A 21699-nucleotide genomic window follows, 5' to 3' on the forward strand; every position below is an offset into this window, starting at 1 on the left:
ATTGCCCTCATCACTAGTTTCTTCTTTTGATCATAGATTTCCAATGATCCATTCAGTAGTCCCGTTGAAAAGCCTTTTTCTAATAGTTGTTCCATGGTAATAAGATTGCTCTTTTCATGTTTGGCACATAGAGCACATCTATGATCATAACATGTCTTCCATCCTTTATGTCTATCAATACATTATGAGTGCCTTCAACTTGGATTGTTTTTTTGTCTGCAAATCTAACACTACTCTTTTTCTTTTCATCAAAATTAACAAGCCAATATATATACATCTAGTCATATGACTTGAGCAGCCTGAGTCTATGTACCAAATGTCATTGTTTTTGCTTACCTGATTTGTAACCATCATGAGCAAGATTGGTTGATCATGAGTTTCAACCTCCAATTCTTATTTGACCATGTGTGCTTGACTATGTTGCTTGCCTCTGCCATCACTTTGACCAAGATGGACTTTGCATTCATTTGAGAAGTGACTTGTTCTACCATAATTGAAGCATCTCACTTTCTTTCTATCTACTGATTTTCTTCCACATTTCCATTTATTGAAGCTACCTCTTCTAGTTGAACTTTTTGGTTTGTCATGATCAATTCTATCTTGATCTGTGTGTTGGAAATTTTTGTGATTTCCATTCCTGAATTTTCTTCCTCCACCCTTTCCTCGAGATCCATTTCTTCCACCTAAGCTCCTTCTATTTGTGAAGTGAACTTTTAAAGCCTGATCAACTAGTTTTTTAGTGGATCTTTTAATGAGTCTTTGCTCATGTACCTCAAGATATCCTTGAAGGTCCTCAACCTTCATATCCTCAACTTTCTTGGATTCTTCAATTGCCACTGCAATGTGGTCAAAGTTTAGGGTTAGAGTGTGTAGGATCTTCTCAATTATAGATTGATTACTGATTTTCTCTCCACATGCCTTCATTGCATTGGTGTGTGCTATAGTTCTATTGAAGAATTGAGTCACCTTCTCATTCATCTCCATATGAATCAGCCAAGCCTCATTTAAATTTGCAGCACTAGAAATCTTCTCAAAGTGAGTTTCATCTACACATTGATGTAAGAGGAACATTGCTTTGCAATGCTTCTTCTTGTTCTCCTTATGCACCTTCCTTTGTCCTTATGTTGCACCTTCAGTAACAGTTGAAAAACCTTGCTCTACAATTTCATCTACACCTTGATACCCCATTAGTGCTTTCATTTGCACTCTCCATCAAGTCCAATTCTTGCCATCAATAACTAGAAGATTCGTTGGGAAATTTCCACTATTTTATCCCATTGTTTTCGACGATGATTGATGATATTGAAGGTGTGTTCTTAGGTATTTATTTTCACCTTGCTCTTAATACCAGATTTGTTAGAACAAAGAATGTAAAGAGAGAAATGAAACTGAAACGAAATGAATGAAAGAAGGTGAATGAATTCAGAATGAAAGAATGAAGAAGAATGCAGAGTGTGTAACTTGAAATGGAAGAAAAGTGAGTATATTGAATGAGTTTTTATATTGATTGTATATTCTACAAATAAAAATGCATCATAGGCTATTTATAGTAGGTCTTAATCAACTTAACAAAATTTTGAATCACAATTTAACAATTCAAGGTTTTGCATTTTGAAAAAAATTGGGACATGTAGAACTCGTTCCTCTAGCCATGAGAACTAATGCATTTTTTATTGGTATATGGACTTCGGGGACAATTGGTCCTTTCAAAATTGGAATAAATAAATAATCTCTAATTTTGTTAGTGTAATTAAAATATTTTCTTATCTAGAGAAATAATTTTTTTTAGATAGAACTGAACATTTTCTTATCTAGAGAAATAATCGTCAATAGAACTGAACATTTGATTTTCTAAAAATTGATGTTTGAAAATTTATACTTCACAAGTTGGTCAAGTTTTGATAGATCAACTTGTCCTTTGAAAATTCTTTAGGAACTATTTAGTGATATTAAATTGCCCCATAAAGGAAATCTTCAAAGATCATTCTAAGATTTTATATTTTCTTGTCATGAACCAAATTCTGCCAAACAAAAAAATGTCCAACTAAATAGTGCTTTTAATTTTTCATTTTATCAAGGGTCTCCCAAATCCATTTGGTGATGTGAAATATATTATCTAAATGAATGTCTATTTTAATCAAGTCTTCTCAATTCAAATCATATGAATCAAAATTCTATTGTATATTTTAAAAAAACTCATGCAGATTGGTATTTATATAATATTTGAGATATATTGGTATTATGGTATGTTTATTTTATTCTATAGTTATATTATTTGAACATCACTTTTTTTATTGTTTTTTCGCACATTGAATGAAGTTTTCTCTCACTGTCACTTTAAAAAAAATCATGTATACATGCATGATGCATATCAAGAAGTGTAAAATAAAGAAGAGAAAACAAAAGTCAGCGAAAACCAACGTTATCTATTATTTGTTGTACGCAAAACATAATTCTCCTATATATTCAAAAAAATTGATAATTAATTTTGCTATTGCATTTTAGTTTTTAGTCACATTCACGTGTTATATGTAAAGAAAATTTTCTGTCTAATTGCTCCCACTATGTTGAAAGGTTCAAATTTTGTAACGGTTCAAGTTGGTATTAAACTATTTTTAAGTCATGCTCATGAAACCCAAAGATTTTTTCTATAAACACTTATCAAGTTCATAAATATAAATATTATTATTTATAATATATTACTCAATTATTAGAATATATAATTATAAAGTTCAAGGTATTAATCTTGGATGCATTTTTTTGAAAAAATATTAAATATTTTCATGTATAAATCAAATTTGACTAGTATTGTATGATATAGCTTAACTGATATTTTTTTAATTTTAATCAATTTAATTATATGATTAACATACTATTAACTTTTAGAAAGAGATTCACTTACTTCAAGAGTAATCGGAAAAAACTACTCCACTTCTTGACCATTAATTATAAAGAAATCTAATGATTTAAATTAGTGATTGATTCTTAACCAATAAATTTTCCTAAAATGAATGACTAAGATGTGAAATAGTTTTTTTTTACTTACTATTGAAGTAAGTGATCTCTTGATTAATTTTGTTGTTGTTGAACCAACTCCTATGATACATATTGACAAACTATGGTTATTTGAGGAAGAGTTGTGGGTGGGTTGGCGCTTCAGTCTTGGGCTTTTGTTAGTCCTATACAGTTTTACATGTAAATTGGCCTGTTGTTTATGTGGACTTGATTATGGGACTCTCTTAACTTACTTTAATTGCTCCATTTGGTTGGAGGAAAGGAAGTAATAAGAAAGAAAAATGTGAGAAAAAGATTGAAAAGAAAGAAAAATGTGAGAAAAGGAGCTAACTTTTGGTTGTTTAGTTGTATAAAAAAAATAGAAAAAGAAGTGATATTTTACTAATCCATTCTTCCTCGAACATAGATCTTCTATCCCGTGTTATCCAAATAATATCAAAACGTTATTTTGTGTTTTAGAATTTTTCTTTTTATTAAAATGACATATTTTCATTGGACTGAGATAAAAGATCTGTCTTCCTCTCACCTTTTCTCTCCACATGAGAGAAGAAAAGAATTTGGTAGACCCCACTTCATTTTTTACTCTCTCCTCAACCAATAAAGAGAAAGAAAATCTTTCTCTTCAACTTCTCTTCTGTCATTTTCTTTCTCTTCTACTAAGGCTTTATCTGAGAGTTATGAGGGAAATGGAAGGAGAGGGATCAAGGGGTTAGGAAAGGGAGGAAGAGGGGAAAGGAAAGAAAAAAGGAGGAAACTCTCCCCTTGTTCGGGAGTATGAAATTTAAATGTTGACGATAAACTAATGATAATATAAGATTTTTTTTATTTTTCCTTTAAAAATGTAATTAACAATGTTTTTGATAGATCAACTTGTCCTTTGAAAATTCTTTAGGAACTATTTAGTGATATTAAATTGCCCCATAAAGGAAATCTTCAAAGATCATTCTAAGATTTTATATTTTCTTGTCATGAACCAAATTCTGCCAAACAAAAAAATGTCCAACTAAATAGTGCTTTTAATTTTTCATTTTATCAAGGGTCTCCCAAATCCATTTGGTGATGTGAAATATATTATCTAAATGAATGTCTATTTTAATCAAGTCTTCTCAATTCAAATCATATGAATCAAAATTCTATTGTATATTTTAAAAAAACTCATGCAGATTGGTATTTATATAATATTTGAGATATATTGGTATTATGGTATGTTTATTTTATTCTATAGTTATATTATTTGAACATCACTTTTTTTATTGTTTTTTCGCACATTGAATGAAGTTTTCTCTCACTGTCACTTTAAAAAAAATCATGTATACATGCATGATGCATATCAAGAAGTGTAAAATAAAGAAGAGAAAACAAAAGTCAGCGAAAACCAACGTTATCTATTATTTGTTGTACGCAAAACATAATTCTCCTATATATTCAAAAAAATTGATAATTAATTTTGCTATTGCATTTTAGTTTTTAGTCACATTCACGTGTTATATGTAAAGAAAATTTTCTGTCTAATTGCTCCCACTATGTTGAAAGGTTCAAATTTTGTAACGGTTCAAGTTGGTATTAAACTATTTTTAAGTCATGCTCATGAAACCCAAAGATTTTTTCTATAAACACTTATCAAGTTCATAAATATAAATATTATTATTTATAATATATTACTCAATTATTAGAATATATAATTATAAAGTTCAAGGTATTAATCTTGGATGCATTTTTTTGAAAAAATATTAAATATTTTCATGTATAAATCAAATTTGACTAGTATTGTATGATATAGCTTAACTGATATTTTTTTAATTTTAATCAATTTAATTATATGATTAACATACTATTAACTTTTAGAAAGAGATTCACTTACTTCAAGAGTAATCGGAAAAAACTACTCCACTTCTTGACCATTAATTATAAAGAAATCTAATGATTTAAATTAGTGATTGATTCTTAACCAATAAATTTTCCTAAAATGAATGACTAAGATGTGAAATAGTTTTTTTTTACTTACTATTGAAGTAAGTGATCTCTTGATTAATTTTGTTGTTGTTGAACCAACTCCTATGATACATATTGACAAACTATGGTTATTTGAGGAAGAGTTGTGGGTGGGTTGGCGCTTCAGTCTTGGGCTTTTGTTAGTCCTATACAGTTTTACATGTAAATTGGCCTGTTGTTTATGTGGACTTGATTATGGGACTCTCTTAACTTACTTTAATTGCTCCATTTGGTTGGAGGAAAGGAAGTAATAAGAAAGAAAAATGTGAGAAAAAGATTGAAAAGAAAGAAAAATGTGAGAAAAGGAGCTAACTTTTGGTTGTTTAGTTGTATAAAAAAAATAGAAAAAGAAGTGATATTTTACTAATCCATTCTTCCTCGAACATAGATCTTCTATCCCGTGTTATCCAAATAATATCAAAACGTTATTTTGTGTTTTAGAATTTTTCTTTTTATTAAAATGACATATTTTCATTGGACTGAGATAAAAGATCTGTCTTCCTCTCACCTTTTCTCTCCACATGAGAGAAGAAAAGAATTTGGTAGACCCCACTTCATTTTTTACTCTCTCCTCAACCAATAAAGAGAAAGAAAATCTTTCTCTTCAACTTCTCTTCTGTCATTTTCTTTCTCTTCTACTAAGGCTTTATCTGAGAGTTATGAGGGAAATGGAAGGAGAGGGATCAAGGGGTTAGGAAAGGGAGGAAGAGGGGAAAGGAAAGAAAAAAGGAGGAAACTCTCCCCTTGTTCGGGAGTATGAAATTTAAATGTTGACGATAAACTAATGATAATATAAGATTTTTTTTATTTTTCCTTTAAAAATGTAATTAACAATGTGAAATAAACAATAATGTATAATTATATAATATTACTAAAAATATTTAGTTATTTTGACATTTTATCTTTAAAAAAATTCCAAATTGGGAAACTTAAAAAACAGACATATTGAGGGTTTTGGAGGGTTTAAGAAACTCTCCAAAACCTTCTCTTCTCATTCATTCAACTCCCAAACAAGAGAAATAATTTTTAAAGTCATCATTTCTCTTCCCCTCCAAAACCTCACTCCCAAAGAAAGTCTAAATAAAGCTTTAATCTTCCATTATTATTAATGCTTGTAGTTAAGGTTTCCCACCAGAGAATAAACTATCTCCTCAAATAAGGAAATAACTTATCTCTTTCGGCTAGTAAAAATATGATACGTATACTAATTTTGTTTACTTTTATAAATATTTTTGTAGAAAATAATTAAATATGATATATATTATAAATTTAGTAGCTGAATGAGATAACTTATCTTCTTATATCATAAATACTTTATTCTCATTATAGCCTAGTTTTCTGTATGTGAGAATATCATGCAGCAGTATACTAATGTGATGCACGTCCCTAAGAATACAATAATGAAAGAAAAATTAGACATATAAGAATTTTTAGAAATTTTACACATGTATCATTTACCATTCATATTTGATTATCATTGATGGTTAAATATGTTAAATAAAAGTAACATGAATGAAATGTGAATAATATATTTACCTTGTATAAATTTTTATACTAACGGTATATAAATATCACATTCTACAATAATTTATCCTAATATGGTTTAGTTTAAATCAACATCAGCTGCTATAACAATACTTAGTATTAAGGAAATCTCTGCTTTTGCCTTTTTTCTCTAGCAATTATGTTCCTATAAATTGTCTAGAATATTCAGCAATAAGGTGCACGTTAAGTAAGAGGGAAGAATAAAGTTTCATAACAGATAGAAGAAGATAAGATAAGGTACATCCTTTTTATCTGTACAATACTTAAGAAAAAGTTATTTTAAACAAAACTTGATGGCAATTTGGAGAGGAATAATAATACTTTATTTTGTTTTGCATAGGTCGGTTCATCCAAGAATATAACAAAATAGTATTTAGATCTTTTGTATTCATTAAACAAATTCGTAGTTTAATGATAAGGTGTACATCAAAAAATAATACATATATATATATATATATATATAATTGGATCCAAGCTTCATGAGCCTATAGTATAAGGGTATCTCACCATCCCGTTACACTCCTTTTATTAATAGAGAATATAGTACAATTTTTTCTTTTAGTTTTAAAGGTAAAATTATCTTATCACAATAAATAAAGTATTATTACATATACTTTTTGATATCATTTTCCTCTCCAATATTGAAGAATAGTCTTGCGATTAGCACATTTATTCCATGAACCAACAAAAAAATCCAAAACAACTTTAGATGTTAAATATGACACTGTCAATGCCAAAAGAAGAAAGGGAATATTGCATAATACTCCTTTAAACTTTTCTTCATTATCACTTGTAATATATGAACATTTTGTAAGACATAATCTCATAGATTAATATAAAGATAGTAAAGATAGACTTTTGGGTTGGAAAGTTACAACTAATGTGTTTTTTCATGTGCCTCACGATGTTAAAATTTGAAAAATAAAACACAACTTCACATGTTCAATTATAAGTTAATTAGGGGGGTTGTTCTACATTACCAACTAAAATTCACTTTTAAAAGTTAAAAATGTATTAAACTTTAAGTGAGTAATGTATAATATGGTCAATTATAGGTGACTTAGGAAGATTGAAAGAGGAATCTATGTCCAACGTTGTGGCATATCATTGAAAATATTCTGTCCCACTATATCCACTTCACTATATATAATTGCTCGATTTTAACAATTGTGCTGTCTGAGAAGCTTTTTACCAATAAACCATGAGTATTTCTTAAGGAACATAAAAGACATAGAAAGAAAGAGAAGACCAATTTGGGCAAGAAAATTGTCTTTTTACCAAGGTTAAAAGAAGATGCACTTTATGTATGTTAGAAGTAGGTAGATATAGAAGATTGGGTCCTTAAACATGAAGTTAGGGTTTGATTGTGATTGTATGTATATAAATTATATCAAACTCATTTTAGCATATTTACTATGGAAAGAGATTACTTTCTTGTTTTTAAGATAATATCACTCTTACTTGCCATAAAAAAATCATTTACTTAATTATTTATGAAGTGTAATATTTATACAATGCTAATATAAATATTTATATATATTCAATACATAATCTATCATTCATTTATATTAATATTTTGAAAAGTTAATTATAATTAAAAATGAACAATATAATAAAAGTATATGAAAATTATATATTATTAGTGCATACACTTTTTTATTTTCTCTTTTTTGAATATTGAGTTTTTTAGAGTAATAATGGGCATACACATTACTCTAAAAAGGAAATGTCACTTGTCAAGAGAATACATGGATAAAATAAAGCAACATCAAGGAAGTAGAAGTTTTTGCAGAATGACCTACCTTATTTTCATATTATTCCTATATCTATCTATATATATATGAAGAGAGATCCACTTATTTTAAGGATAAATTTTTTAAACTTACTCCTTATCTTAGTCATTAATTTTAGGGAAGTTCAATGATTTCATATAGATTTTTCCATTTGTACATTCACTTGTATAATTCAAACAAAATGATTCGGTTGTCGTTTTTAGCTCGTTTCTCACTAAAATATTTAGTAGTACAGCATGGATTTTGTCATATGTATATACATGCGCTGTGATTTAGTTTTAGCTCCAACATAAACAAATTTTAGTGTTCTTAAATAATTAATGAAGTAACCCTGACCCACAAGCTATATCGCCTTCTTATAATGGAGAAATTCTTCAAGTACTTTTGTAACCCAAAAGAATAACTTTGCATTAATTAGGAAAAAAAAAAGGGTTAGCCCCTACCAAGTTGACGTAAAAGTTTCGTTAAAAAATATGGCTTAGAGCACGGTTCAAAAATCAATCTTATCATTACGTCGAGGTTCACCATTTTCATAATATATTTTGTTATCACATCAAAATTAGATATATCGTTATTTTTTCACCTTAAATGAATCCTAAGAAAAGAACATCACTTAAAGGGGGCACTTTGATGAGATTATTAACATGAAAAATTATACACTTACTAAATATAAGAAAATCAAAACATACCAAATATAAGTAATTGTATAATGAAGCATAAATATGTGATGATTTAATTTTTTTTGGCTTTTTCAATCAACAACTATAATTATATACTTTACCCTCTAACATGCACTCACTTTATTATAAAAAATCTAAAATATCAAGCAGTGGGCAATGCCACTTGGAATGAAGTTACTACCTACTTTTTTCTTTTAAATCTTGTCTTACTTTAAACAGTGTTTGATTTTTGATGCAATCCTTCTTTTCTATGTCAGCATTTTACGCGTCAATATTATATGTACAACTACTGGTTCAATTATATATGCACTCCTTAACATGAATAATCTGTTAAAAAATTTCATTTCAACTTTATTAAAAGAAAACTTATTGAACAAGCTATTGGAAGAGGCTGATGTGTTTACGATAGTGGACATTTTCTATATTTGACACTTAGATTTTTGAGGACAAAACTGTAAAACACATTTATCCTTCACAAAAATAATAATAAAATTCATTAGGTAATAATAATAATAATAAAGTAATAAAGTAAAAGTCATTTAAAGCTTTTACTCTCTTCTTTTTTTTGAAATTTGAAACACCTTCAGCAATGCCACATCAATAAATACATCAATATCACTTTTTGACCTCACGCTTATTATTTATCAGCCATTCATTCCTCTTCTTCTCTCTCGTTATTATTATCATCCAACGACTCCACTCTGTTTGGTGCTTCTTCTTCTCTTCTCTGCAACCTGTTCATTTCTTCTTCTTCTCTACTTAAGCTAATGTTGGGTTTTTTATTTAATACAAAGGTTTTACCTTTGAAACATGAAGGTTGTGTTTCAAAAGCTTTTACCTTTCATGAATGTTAACTGATTTATTTTTTGAACATGCATTTTCTCGGATCCAATCTACTTTGACATTTTTGTTCTTAAAAATGTGATCTTTAATATGTGTAATCGAGGTCGAATTAGTATAAACAACTGTTTTCTCCGGTTGAATTAGTTGTTGATTGTACTCTAAATAAACCACAAAAACTGTCACCACTCACCATATATATTCACAAACATTCATGTATTTTTATTATTTCATTTTATAATTAGATTGATACCACCCTCTGCATTCACAATTCATTTGAAAAACCATTAATAAATATACTTTAGTCAATATTGTATTATAGGTTAGATCTGAATCCTTGATGACTAAACAGAGTATTTAAGGTTCTTTGTAGTTTTATAGATGCAGAAATTTTAAGTTGTAGGAGAACATATGTAGTTTTTTAATATATGTTATCATATGTAGTTTTGTTATTCTAATATTGGATAATAAGGAGTATTGGTATTGGCTTCATTAGTAATAAGTATGAAACTTCTAATTTAATATGTGTTATGTTGTGTGTCTTCATCAAAACATGTTTATGATGTTATGCTAACCCTTCAAATTCTTTATGTCTTTGCCAATAATAGATTGCTCTTTCCCTTTTACTATCATCAAATTTTCGTTCTTTATTCCCAGTAAGCCAATTCAATTTTCGTTCTTCGTTTATGCTAAGTTTTATTTTTAATGCATAATTCACATATTACAATGTGTGAGATACCCTTGGTTAAACAAAAAAGAATGTGTATATGGTAAATTAGCAATATTGAACATGATACTAGCAATGAATAAGTAAAGTAAAAATAAGTTAATAGAGTATCAACTAACAATAAATGTGTGTGCATGTCCTTTTTCTCATTTTACTTGTTCAATGCAACAATTCACTACCTTATAAAATGAACATATTATATTCATTTATATAAGAAATTGTGTTTGTGTGTATTGTTTTTGAACTATGTATTGTGAATATACTTTAATTTTTGTCTCTTCTAATGATTTAGTATTCAAAATGTTCAGGTATATGTTGTAATGGATAAAACTTGAATTTCTAAGCCATGCAATACAGTTGACTACTTAATTGGTTTAAGTCAATTCTTAGATTTTGCTTTTGAGAATGGAGTTGTTGGAGATACAATTCGGTGTCCATGTCCAAATATGGGTTTCTGAATTGGCAAACTAGAGACATAGCTTATGACCACTTGCTTAAGAAACCATTTCCCCTAAATTATGTTATATGGAATCTTCATGGTGAAAAACAAGTATTTGAGTCTACTACAACTGAAGATGTAATGCAAGAAGCTTGTCATTATGAAAATTCAATGGAGACAATGATGAATGATGCATTTGGGCATTATAGGCAACAAGTCAATAGTGAAGGTGTATCAGAACAATGTGGTACAAATGAAATACTAAATGAGGGGCCAAGGGAGGATCATAGTTTCATTGACGAGTTTCTAAAAGACGGAAATCAAAAATTGTATGAAGGGAGCAATTACACAAAACAAGAGTTTATAATCAAATTATATCATATAAAGGTTTTGTGTGGATTAAGTGACAAGACGATGACTTTGATATTAGATTTGTTGAGAGATGCATTTGAAGACGTGAAGTTGCCTCCTTCTATTTATGAGTCAAAGAAAATCATTAACAAACTTGGTCTTAACTACAACAAGATAGATGCATGTCCAAATGATTGTATATTATATTTGGGAGATGGTGAAAATGACTTGGATGCATGCAAACATTGTGGTAAATCTAGGTGAAAACCCAATAAGAAAAAGAAGGTAGCAGCAAAGGTTTTGCGCTACTTTCCTCTCAAACCAAGATTGAAACGATTGTTCATGTGTTGTAAGACTGAAAAGCATATGGGATGGCATGCTTTGGAAAGCAATAAAGATGGATTGATAAGGCATCCAAGAGATGGTGAGGCGTGGAAGACTTTTGATTTAATGCATCCTGATTTTGCTTCAGATCCTCGAAATGTTCGCTTAGGCCTTGCTACAGATGGTTTTAATCCCTTCAGAACTCTTAGTTATACCTATAGCATTTGGCTGGTATTCTTAACTCCATATAATCTTCCTCCTTGAATGTGTATAAATCACACTTCTTTCATTCTATCAATGATCATTCCGGGCAAGCACACACCTGGAAACAAAATAGATGTGTACTTTCGTCCCCTTGTAGAGGAGTTGAAAGAGCTATGGAATGATGGTGTGGAAAATTTTGATTCTTCATCAAAATAAACTTTTAGAATGCGGGCAGCTCTTATGTGGACAATTAGTGACTTTCCTAGTTTAGGCATTTTATATGGTTGGAACGGGCATACGAGTTTAGCTTGTTCTACTTGTAACTTTGATGCGGAACCTTTTCGTCTTCCTCATAGTAGTATGTGGTGTTTTATGGGTCATCGTCGCTTTCTAAGTAGAAATCACATATTTAGATTGATTCGTGCTCGCTTTGATGGAAGCACTGAGGAACGAAATCCACCATCAAAATTATCAGGATCTGATATTCTTAGGCAGGTGGAAAATATTAATATTACATTTGGGAAAGGAGCTAAGTTGAATGGTACTTGAAAAAGATCTAGAGAAAAACCTAAACAATGGAATAAAAGAAGCATATTCTTCGAACTTCCATATTGGGAGTTTAATTTGTTGCATCATTGTCTAGATTTTATGCATATTGAAAAAAATATTTTTGACAATATCATATATACTTTGCTCCATGATAAGTCTAAATCAAAAGACAATCTTAAAGCCCGAAAAGATTTGAAAGAAATAGGCATAAGGTCTGATCTTTGGCCGGATGATAATGGTAGATATAACCTTGCTTTGTTTTCACTAACCCATGACAACAAGAAGTTATTCCTCAAAGTCTTGAAGAGTGTTACGATACCAGATGGTTATGCAAGTAACATTTGCAAATGTATTGATGAGGAAAAACAAAAAATATATGGGTTGAAAAGTCATGATTGCCATATTATTATGGAACAATTGCTACCTCTAGCAATTCGTAACTTGTTTGCAAATCATGTTACTGCAACCTTAGTGTAGTTCAGTTCATTTTTAGAGTCCTTTGTGGTAAGAGCTTAAATCTTTCGGAACTTCATACACTCCAAGAACGAATTGTGGTTACACTTTGTCACTTGGAGATGTTATTCCCACCATAATTCTTCACTGTTATGGTTCACTTAATTGTTCATCTCATAGAGGAAGCAAGACTTAGGGGTCCAGTGCAATATCGATATATGTATCTTGTGGAGAGGTAAAACATTACTATGTTATGTTCATATATATTATAAATATCATTTTTCTTTACTCTAATTACTCATCATTCTTATAGAGAGTGGGTCATTTAAAATCCTTTGTCTGAAACATGGCGCAACCAGAAGGTTTCATAGCTGAGGGTTACTTAGTAGAAGAGTCTCTTAATTTTTGTTCTCGATACATTGAGGATATAGAGACAAGGTTCAATAGACCTAGACGTGTTTGTGATGACCCAAGTGACAAAGAGCCTTTATTTGTGTCCTTTATCTTCCCACAAGTTGGTAAATCAATAGAAGCTTCCTCAATATTCACTTTAACTCAGATGCAACAACTTCAAGCTCATCGATATGTGCTTCTAAATTGTGCATGTCACACTATTTGTGGAGTAAGTAAATGAGATAAAATGGAATTGATTTACTACTTGAAATATAATAGTTATTTCATTGATTGTAACATAATTTTTTTAAATAGTGAGTTTAGAGAATTCATAAAAAGGAGTTCAAGGGGAAGGAGACCTTCAACTACATATATAGAGAAGAGAGTCAACAGAGAATTTGTTGATTGGTTTTGAAGGAGGGTGAGTGACCAACTTTTTGTTATATTTTTATTTTCCATACATAGTAACTTTCATTTCTAACTTACATTTTTTTAAACTTAGATTATGAATCCAGACACAATAAATTCAATGTCTAATGATCTAAAGTTTCTAGCATATGGCCCATTAGACATTGCAAGAAGATTTACTGCTTATAATATCAATGAGTTCAAATTTTGAACCTTGGCTCAAGAAGAGGGAATGAGAATGCAAAATAGTGGTGTTTTATTAACCTCTAACACATCCTGTATTTCAAGTAGTGTTGATGGGAACATAAGGCAAGCAAACTTACCATATTATAGAAAGTTGGAAGATATCATTGAGATTAACTATTATGGTCAGTTTAGGGTTATTCTTTTCAAATGTAGATGGGAAGATACTACACGAGATAGAGGGTATAAAAAGGACAATTGGAATTTTAATTGTGTTAACTTTGATAGATTAATTCATAATGGTTATCATGAAGAACATGAACCTTACATAGAAGCATCTCAAGCACAAATAGTATATTATGTAGATGATTGGTCAATGACGGATGAAGTGTTGTTGGGCACCTAAAGCCGAGAGACTTATATGACATGGGAGAAGAAGAAGAATATGATGCATATGAAAATGAGCTCCGCAAGTCCCAGAAGAAGTTGAAACATTGACAGATCATGTTGGACATGGGTGTACATATTAGTGATTGTTTAAAGCTCCAATGTCTTTCAAATTAGTGACATTTACACATAGAATACAATCTAACTACTTGGTTTATTCTCAATATTTGTAGCATATATGTATTGCAATAAAAAGCATGAACTAATTGGTCCATAACAGAGGATGGGACCAAAGAAAGTGAAAGATATAATATATTTACATTCATATAAGTGTTCATTTTCAAGAGTTAATAATCTAACATCTCGCCTAATATTCTATTTTATTGTTATAGACTCGGAAAGAGTTGTCAAGCAGATTAAGGTCGAAATTAGAGAAGTGAATAACTTACCTATCGGGCTACGCATCATTGTGGAATTTGATGAGCAAGGTGCAGCCTATGGTGATGTGCAAGGCCTTATTGCTGGATTTTTTGGAACTTTGGCATCTGATTGCAAGTTGTTTCCAATAGATTATGATAAGTGGTCTAGTGGACGTGGTGGTATACCTTCTATTTATTTTACAGAGTGCTTTGATACAATCATAAAGGTATAACAATTATGCATATTTAACTTTTTATCTCTAATATTATTTATGTTTATATGTAAAATTGATATTGACAAATTCATGTCATGTTTTGGAAGCCTCACTTTTGTTTTAGGATTAGTGAACGCATTTCAAGACGATATTGCAAACTTAGTCTTGGGAGAAAAGGGTGTGCAAGTAGGCAAAGATTATGGGATGAGTTCTCTGATCCAGCCAAGACTAGAGATCAAATCATAAGAAATGTTCAAATTGGCATAGACAAAGATCAATGGAATTGTTTTGTTCACTATCGTCTGAGACCATCAACTATGGTAGATAAATTGACATTACTTTGGTTATTTGAATTTTTCTATAACTATTTATTTGATTACTGTGTGAATATGTAATTTTTTTTCCATAGGAACTTTGTAGGAAAAACAAAGAAATTCGAAAGAAGCAAGTAATTCCATATACCGATGATTCTAAGCCTAATTCAAGAAGAAGGCGTGAGATGGTAGTGAAATTATGATGTTACTTTTTATTTATTTAGACTTTGCACTTATTACTTTTTATTTATTTATTTATTTATTTATTTAGAAAAACTCAATTTTGAATTAAGTTTTCTATATTTTAGATTGTGAATGGGAAGCCACCAGGTCGTGAAAACTTATACGTTGTCTCTCATAAAAGGAAGGATGAAACATTTGTAAATGGAGCGACAATGAATATAGGTATAAGTTCAATATAATTAAGTAATCGTGTTTGCATGCAATGAATTTTAATCTTAAATTTTATACAATTGATAACATTTTTGCATGCATGTAGGAACAAATTCAATAGGCTTTGACTCAAACCAACATTGATGAATCTGAAGCTTCTTCTCATGATTCAGTTGGTAGAGTGTTGAGTCCAAATCACTATGGGAGATTACTAACCATGGGAATGGGTGCAGTTCCTACGAACACATATAGGAATACTAGACTTCGAGTTTCTGATTTGAGCCACTCTTCATCATTTGTTGTCGCATCTTCATCTTCTAACGATTGGCGAGAGAGATGCAACAATTTGGAATCAACATTTAAGTCCTACATCATATGAAGGATAGATCCATGAAGAATTGGCTAACTTCTTTACACATGTATGTGCAAGTATGATTTTTATATTCAGTATTTTGTTTGCTTGTTTGATTTTCATGATTTGAATATAATGAAAGTTGGTATATAAATAGGAGATAATATGTTGTTGCATTAGATTTCAAGAATCATAATCCAACCATTCTTCTTGCATTCAATTGTTTAATCATATGCATCTCTGATCAATTGTATTCATTGGTATAAGGTCGAACCTCAAAGAATATGTTATTGTTGAAAGCTCATAATTGGAGAAGCAACTTTCTCATACTTTTTGGTTTAGTTTTGAATCTCCTAAGAAGCTCTATAAACTATTGTTCAATATATTTTTTTCTTAGGTTGCTTTACCGAGATTGTTTCTATTATTTGATTTTCTATCTAACCTATAGCTCTTATACATACACACAATAAAACAGAAAAAACTTCACTCTCTCCCTGAACAGAAGAAAGATCATATTGCAGATATAATATATTGTCTTTGTTAACATTATTACATCTATAGAAATGTATTACTCAAGTGCGCATAATCATAGGACATGTAATATTATATGAACCAAATGTATATAATGATGTGGTAATTAACAATGTCTTTTTATTGTTCCAACTAAATATTTTCATTTTATTATTTCAGGAAATGATGATGCAAATATGTCTGATACACCTTTGGGTGCAAGAGGATCATCTGGAGCCAGCAACATTTAGGATTTATGTTATGTATTTTGTTTTTAAAGTGTCATATGAGACTACTTTTAGTTTTTGGAGATTTTATGGTGTATTTGGATTTATATTGAATGATGGATTATAACTCTTTCAATTATGTTAGGCTACCTTGATTATTTCCAATGAAATTTTATTATTGTTAAGAAAATTTGTATTTAGTATTGTATATTTAATTAATAATTATAAATTAATGAGATTAAAGTTGTGAAAATTATGAAATTTAACATTACAAAGACCTCCTCAAATAGTGTAGGTTTCTAACCTCCATAAATAGTGCAGGTTAAAAAACTCCACAAATAAACCGCTACAAATGTGTAGATACTAGAGGTTTTTTAAAACCTTCACAAAATGCTTCTAGCGGTCATAAATGTGGAGGTTTTTGAAATCTCCGCTAATCGCAAAAAAAAAACCTCCACTAAATACAAAATCTGTTGTAATGTGTACATGTAATAATCAATGCATATATCATTGACATTAATGTATAATTTTAACTCTTCCAAAGAATATGCGTCTAGAAAATCATGACAATGCAATAGAAATCACCAAAATGTATCCTACAACTTATTTTACAATGTCTTCTAAACTTTTTCTTTGTAACAATTCTTTATTTATTTAATATAATAAATTCAACGCCATCTAATTCATCAACAACTCTACACTGACAATCAATATCATCTTTTATATTTATAGGCTCAATAACATTTTTATTAACAAATTATGCTTTTATTTTTTAAATAAATTCATGCAAAATACATTAGTACCCATGGGAATGCACGAGTATCCTACTATTTATAAAGAATGGAAGGGGCTGGTGTGTTTACCATAGTGGACATTTTCTATACTTGACACATGGATTTTTGAGAGACAAAATTGTAAAACACATTTATCCTTCACAAAAATAATAATAAAATCCATTAGGTAATAATAATAATAAAGTAATAAAGTCATAAGCCATTTAAAGCTTTTACTCTCTTCTTTTTTTGAAATTTGAAATACTTTCAGCAATGCTACATCAATAAACACAATTATGTCACTTTTTGACCCCACGCTTATTATTTCCCAGTCATTCATTTCTCCTTCTTCTTCTCTCTCATTATTATTATCTTCCAACTACTCCACGCCACTCTATTTGGTGCTTCTTCTTCTTCTCCTCCTCCTCTCTGCAACTTGTTCGTTTCTTCTTCTTCTATAATTAAGGTAATGTTGGGTTTTTTATTTACTACAAAGGTTTTACCTTTGAAACAGGAAGGTTGTGTTTGAAAAGGTTTTACCTTCATGAATGTTAACTGATTTATTTTTTGAACATGCATTTTTCCGGATCCAATCTACTTTGACATTTTTGTTCTTAAAAATGTGATCTTTAATATGGGTTTCTTGCTTAAATATATGATCTTCAACATGTGTTTCATGAATGTTTATTTTATTCAAGATGTCAAAGTTTTATCTTTGAAACACGGTCTACCTTTTCAAATCTTCAATATGTTCTTGAAGATGTTGAAGATGTCTAAGTTAATATAATATTTGAAGATTAATATTATGATCTTCAATATGTGTTTCTTGCTTACAAATAGCATTTTTGACATGCGTTTCATGAATGTTTATCTTCAATATTTTGTTGAAAAAGTCAGATTTGGTCTACTTTTTCCACATCTGATCAATATTCACATTTTTAATGTCTGGAAAATTTGATTTTCAATACATACTAGCAAGTTACCCGTGATTTGCACGGGACGATATTTTTTGCCGCATGATTAAGAACACATATTACATGTGCATTTATGATTAAGAATATGTATATTGCTCGTGCATTCGTATGGTTAAAACCATATATGTTACCAGTGCATTCATATTGTTAAAAATTATTAATTATATATAAAATCATACGGTCAAACCATACGATTTAACTGTTTAAATCGGATAAACTTAATATGAGTCATCTACTGGTTTAACATTTTGCTCGACTTTCTCAACATTGTTTTTTACACATACATAACATGATATAGTTAGTAGTATCCTATTAATCAAAAAAATCATCAATAAATTTATAAGATTCTAAAATAAGATTATTATAAAAATAAATATTATTTAACTCTAAAATAGCTACAAACAATATGTTATGATTCATATTATTATTTTAATATTGCTATAGTAACATTATATTTTAATATTGTATAGATAATCATATTCCTTTTATTTTTAAATAAATCACATGTCATGGTGGCTTGAGAGATTGACACATGTCATGAGGGCTTGAGAGATTGACACATGTCATGAGGGAGTTTTTTTTTATTATATAGGTAATAGATTTGTACATGCATTTGTGTTTTGAAGAATGTTTATCCTTTTTGGCTTTTTGTTAATCGTCACTTACTTTTTCCAAATCTCATCTACCTTCATATTTTTAATGTCTGAAAAATGTGATCCCCAAGTGATGTCCCTTTCATAGTTTTTGCATTAAAATTTTGAACTTTATCTACTATCTATATAATAATACAATTGGTTGATGATATTTCCCGAAGTGATGTCCCTTTCATACATCAAATCTTATAGCTTATTTTCATTTTTTGTGTTTCAATTGTTATATTTTATACTACAGTGTCCCTTCAACTGTGTTACTTTCTCTATCTATCATTTTTTTCCTAATGCTTACTAACAAGGTAACATTTTTACCTAATAAGTTAACATTTTTTTGTCACTTTTGTTGGATAAATCTTATTTCATTCTTTTTGAATTTAAGATAACATTTTTTGTCTAATTTCTCATTATATCTTATTTCGAATTTCTTGATGTTATTCTTGGTATATATGCATGTTCACTGTGTCACTCTCTCAAATTAATATTGGTAAAAATGAATTTTTTCTTCAAATTTTAGTTCAACATCATCATATCTTATAGTTTCTTTTGCATTTTTGTACCTCTGTTGTTATGTTTCACAATATAGTGTCCCTTCAACTTTCTCTATCTAATCTATTTTTTCCACATTCTATATCTCATCTCAAGTTTATATCTTTTCATCTAGCTTGCTTTCTCACAACATATTATTTTTCCCCTTATTCTTCTTTAGCCTTATGGTTTGGAAGCAAAAGAAGAGTTAAAGGTCATGGAAGCTCCAAAGATAGAAAAGATAAGTCAACTACCAGACTAACTACAAGGCTTATAGTACTGTATAGGGGTGAGCGTGGGCCGGGTTGGGACGGGTTAAAGCTTGTCCTTTCCCGGACCTAAATATTGGTCGGGTCACTTTTTTGAACCCGGATCCGGCCCTAGACCCGAAGCTAACCCGACCCTAAATAGCAATCGGGTCAGCCTTTAAACCCGACCTAGACCCGATTAAATATAATGCATACTCATTTTAGATAAAGACTTCTCAATATTATTTATTATTATTAACATGTAGTTTGATATATAATGTATATATATTATTAATCATATATATAGTATGAAAAATTAAAGAATAAATGATACTTTCGACCAAAAGAATATCATTATTCTATACACATATGAGTAGAAACACACACAAGTATTATGAGCGCGTGACCCTGGGTCGGGACGGGTCAGGTCATGCTTGGTCCCTACCCAGCCCTAAATATTGACCAGGTCTATTTTTTGAACCCGAATCCGGCCCTAAACCCGACCCTATTCGGATTCGATCATGGTCGGGTCGTGCCGGGTGAGCGGGTAGGGCCATGTCCTGCTCACCCCTAGTAATGTTTAGGTTCAAACTCATCTTGGGTTATGTTAAACATTAATCCTTCCTCAACTTGCATTTTCAATTTTATTGATGGATTGAACTTTTTTTATTGTCCATTTTTCACTAATAGTGATATTTATGTTATAAACTATTAAGTGTGTCAAAAGATTTTGATACTACTTAGTCACTTGCTCATGAGAAAAGAATACCATTGATACTACTTAGGGAAAAGTGACAGTTTTGTGATTTTGAATGGATGGTGAGGGTGAGTATTGATGTTTGGGGAAAATATATTTGATTTCCAAAGTAGTGAAGTGGTAGATCCACATCACTGTTTGATGGTGACACTTGGATTTGAAATGGGTGAATATGTCATAACATTTTTTCCATTTATTTTTCATATCAATATTTTGTAGTGAAGTAATTTTTGCTAAATCCATGGAAATGAAGTAATTGTACATGCAATATGTCATTTATCATTATTTTTATATTCACACATGATGAAGTGACTTATATGGACATCCTCAAAATTTGATAACCCTTATAAAAAATAATAGTTTATAACTTTAATTCCATAAATTGTATCTCATGATTGAGATATAATAAAAATGAATTTAGGATTTATGGAGAGATTATGGCATCACTATCTAAAACAAGAAAAATGTCATCTATGAAAAAGATAAAGTATCAATCATTCACTTCTAAGTAAGTATGATATTTTTTTTGCATTTATAAAAATGCTTATCATAAGAATAACAAGTTTTTAAATGAAATTATGACAAAATTATTCTACATATAAAAATAAACTTAATTTTAATCAATGTTCATTATGAATATATATATATATATATATATATATATATATATATTTAAAACCCTTTATTATTTAATTCTAAAATAAATCCTAATAAATAAAATTCATTACTATTAAAATAACCTTGTCATTATAAGAATTATTAAAACTTTCCTTTTATTTGTTTCTTTATATGAATTATTAAAACCTCCCTTTTATTTGTTTCTTGAAGTGTTATCATTGTTTCTTTCATCTCATCTCTTATAAAGTGATATCTTTGTTTCATAGTTAGCAGTGTACCCGTGCACTTGCACGGGTCGCTTCTTTGTTTATGCATAATGCAAATATAATATACATATATTTTATAATATCAATAAATCATGTATTGAAACATTATATTTCTCATTCATATAGGTGCAATATTAACATTGATTTTTGAGTGTATATGTAGAATATTAAC

The 21699-nt window shown here is 29.6% G+C and overlaps 1 pseudogene; it reads left to right on the top strand.

The window, feature by feature from the left end:
* Positions 14323-16029, top strand: LOC109342475 (annotated as a pseudogene).

The sequence above is a fragment of the Lupinus angustifolius genome, chromosome LG03 (assembly GCF_001865875.1).
Source record: "Lupinus angustifolius cultivar Tanjil chromosome LG03, LupAngTanjil_v1.0, whole genome shotgun sequence".
Lineage (NCBI taxonomy): Eukaryota > Viridiplantae > Streptophyta > Magnoliopsida > Fabales > Fabaceae > Lupinus > Lupinus angustifolius.